Source organism: Sceloporus undulatus, unplaced genomic scaffold (assembly GCF_019175285.1).
Source record: "Sceloporus undulatus isolate JIND9_A2432 ecotype Alabama unplaced genomic scaffold, SceUnd_v1.1 scaffold_4448, whole genome shotgun sequence".
In the NCBI taxonomy this organism is placed as follows: Eukaryota; Metazoa; Chordata; class Lepidosauria; order Squamata; family Phrynosomatidae; genus Sceloporus; species Sceloporus undulatus.
The window spans coordinates 1-3,665 of NW_024807368.1; the positions used below are offsets into that span (position 1 = coordinate 1).

General features: G+C 42.1%; 1 pseudogene; it reads left to right on the forward strand.

Annotated features, from left to right (window-relative positions):
* The first annotated feature begins 648 nt into the window (after nt 1-648).
* On the forward strand, nt 649-2,690 carry LOC121918109 (annotated as a pseudogene).
* The last annotated feature ends 975 nt before the right edge of the window (nt 2,691-3,665 follow it).

The window sequence follows — 3,665 nt, forward strand, 5'->3', positions numbered from 1 at the left end:
CAGGACCGGGCTGGGGCTGGTCCCAAGGCCTTGCCGGGCCGCATCCGGCCCACGGGCCGCAGGTTGCCTACCCCTGATCCAGAGGGAAGAAAGGGCAAGCCAGCTCCATTGGGCCTTGCCTGGAAGAAGAAGGCCCTCCCTCCATCCACCATCCAGAGGGAAGAAAGGGCAAGCCAGCTCCATCGGGCCTTGCCTGGAAGAAGAAGGCCCTCCCTCCATCCACCATCCAGAGAGCGAAAAGGGCAGGCCAACTCCATCGGGCTTAATCAGAGTAAGAAGAAGGGTCCTCCCTCAGTCCGTTTTCCGTAGTCCAGGCATCATATGGAGAGAAGATGTGCTGGACTTTTCTGGTTCCCCACTGCCATTCCCTTCTCCTTTTGTATCTCATCTCTTTAGATTGTAAGCCTGTGGGCATGGAAATATCTAATTAACAATTTGTAAGCCACTCTGATAGGTATACATAAATAAATTAATAAATATTATTATATATTATTATATTACATTCAAACCAGCACACTATGCTGGTTTGAATGTAGCCCCCTATTCCTGAACAGTTGCCCACTTCTATCTGACATGTTCTTTACCCTTACTGAAATCTAGAAATTTTGGGATTTTGAGCTTGTTTAGCTCTGTTGTTGTTCCCAGAAGTTCTTCCTTGCTGAATGTTGGGATTCAGTCTTGTCTATGTCTTGTCCTTCACAGGAGATTACTGGAGAAAGATGAATGTATGCACTGATCTTCATCTTATAAGCTGCCAGAGAGTCCACATACCAAGTAAAGGCTACAGATGGCAAGAGGTTAGGGAATGTTTGGCCTATTACTCACATCTTGTGAGCTCCACAAGAGCCCAGACAAGAAAGAAATCATACAAATGCCAGAAATGTGGAAAAGGTTTTGCTCTCAATTCACATCTTCTGAAGCATCAGAGAGCACACGCAAGAGAAAAACTACTCATATGTCAGGAGTGTGGAAAAAGTTTTATTCACAGGTCAGCAATTGTGATTCATCAAAGAGCCCACACAGGAGAGAAACCATACGAATGTCAGCAGTGTGGAAAATGCTTCACTCGTAAGTCAGTCCTTTTGAGACATGAGAGAGTCCACAAAGGCGAGAAACCATACCAATGCCAGCAGTGCGACAAAAGTTTTTCTCGGAATTCACACGTTTTGAGGCATCAGAGAGTACATACAGGGAAGAAACCATTCAAATGCCAGGAATGTGGGGAATGCTTTTTGTGGAAATCACACTTTTTGAACCATCAGAGAGTCCACACTGGGGAAAAATCATTTAAATGTAAGGAATGTGAAAAATGTTTTGCTCACATGTCAGCCCTTGCAATTCATCAAAGAATCCACACAGGAGAGAAACCATTCAAATGCCAGAACTGTGGAAAATGTTTTTCTCTGAAGTCTCAGCTTTTGAAACATCAGAGAGTCCACACTGGGGAAAAATCATTCAAATGTGTGGAGTGTAGAAAATGTTTTGGTAACAGGTCAGCCCTTGTGATTCATGAAAGAGTCCACACAGGAGAGAAGCCATACAAATGCCAGCAGTGTGGAAAACATTTTGCTGACATTTCAAACTTTTTGAAGCATCAGAGAATCCATACAGGGGAGAAACCATACCAATGCCAGCAGTGTGGGAAAGCTTTTGCTCGCAAGTCTGACCTTGTGATTCATCAGAATGTCCACACAGGGAAGAAACCATACAAATGCCAGCAGTGTGGGAAAGGTTTTTCTCAGAATTCACACATTTTGAGACATCAGAGAATCCACACTGGGGAGAAACCATTCAAGTGCCAGCTGTGTGAGAAAGGTTTTTCTTGCCGTTCAAATCTTGTGACTCATCAGAGATACCACACAGGTGAGAAACCATACAAATGCCAGCAATGTGGAAAAGGTTTTTCTCGGAATTCACACATTTTGAGACATCAGAGAATCCACACTGAGGAGAAACCATTTAAATGCCAGCAGTGTGGGAAATGTTTTTCTTGTCATTCAGCTCTTGTGACTCATCAGAGATACCACACAGGTGAGAAGCCACACAAATGTCAGGACTGTGGGAAATCTTTTGTCCACAAGTCAGATCTTTTGAGGCATCAGAGAGTCCATACAGGAGAGAAACCATACCTATGCCAGCAGTGTGGGAAATGTTTTGCTCATAAGCCACACCTTGAGATTCATCAGACTGTCCACACAGGAGAGAAACGATTTAAATGTCAGCAGTGTGAGAAAGGTTTTTCTAGGAATTCACATTTTTTGAGGCATCAGAGAGTCCACAGTGGAGAGAAACCCTTCAAATGCCAGCAGTGTGGGAAAGATTTTTCTTGCCGTTCAAATCTTGTGACTCATCAGAGAATCCATATAGGAGAGAAACCATATCAGTGCCAGGAGTGTGGGAAATGTTTTTCTTGCCGTTCAAATCTTGTGACTCATCATAGAGTCCACACAGGAGAGAAACCATACCAGTGCAAGGAGTGTGGGAAAAGTTTTGCTCATAAGTCACACCTTGTGACACACCAGAGAGTCCACACAGGAGAGAAACCATATACATGCCAGGAATGTGGGGAAAGTTTTTCTCGAAATTCATACCTTTTGAAGCATCAGAGAGTCCACACTGGAGAAGGACCATTCAGATGTTAGGAAAATGTGTGGAAAATGTTTTACTCACAAGTCAGACCTTGTGACTAATCAGAGTGTCCACATAGGAGAGAAATCATACAAATGCCATGACAAAACATTTGTTTTCCTGACAACTCTGTTCTTTTGAGTAATCAGATAATCCATCCTAAAAAATCTCAGTGATATGAGTATCATTTTGCTCAGAATTCACACCTCAATTCACACCAGATGTCAAGAGTGAGAAACGTTTTCCTCATGACTGAAATCTTTTGGAGTCTCAGGACTTCCAGGAAAGCAGCCATGACTTGCTGATGTTTTGCCATAGGACTCTGTGTCAGAAGAGGCTTTGATGGCATTTTGCATTCCACTTAGTGAAATACTCTCTGGATCAAGGGAGGAATGAAACATTGGCCCCTCAGTGCCTAGGATCCTCACTTGGTTTGCAGGAACTGTGCTCAATTTGTACAGTGTCCGAAATTAAGAAAGAAGTCTCATGTTAAGCATGAGGGATAAAGTAAAGGCCATATCTTACTTGCTTTTGAAATAATATGCATGTTTTTTATTGTTTGATGCTTGATCTGTCAAAATCTATTTTAAAAAATTAATATATAAGATTGCTCCTTTATGGTATTAAATTCAAAGAGAGGGTTTTAAAATGTGATAAATAAGAGAAAGATATGAAAGCCATTTAAGGTTTTCAAGATAAAAGGTTAGTTGGCACATATAATCCGCCCCGCACTCTCAGAACCACAGGGAAATGCTTACTTGAACATCCTAAAACGAGATTGGCAAAGCTTTTTCGTCTGTAGCTCCCATGCACTGGAACAAGCTTCCGGAAGAGATACGGCATAGTCCCTCTTTAGATGCCTTTAAGAAAGCCTTAAAGACTTATCTTTTCCGGTCAGCATATCCTCCTGACTCCACATTGAATTTATGTTTTGCTGAAAGACACTCATTATGACTGACAGATTTTTTTTATGTTTCTATGTTTTAGATGTGATTTTAGAATTTCTGTTAATTACACATGTACTCGCGGTTTTATCT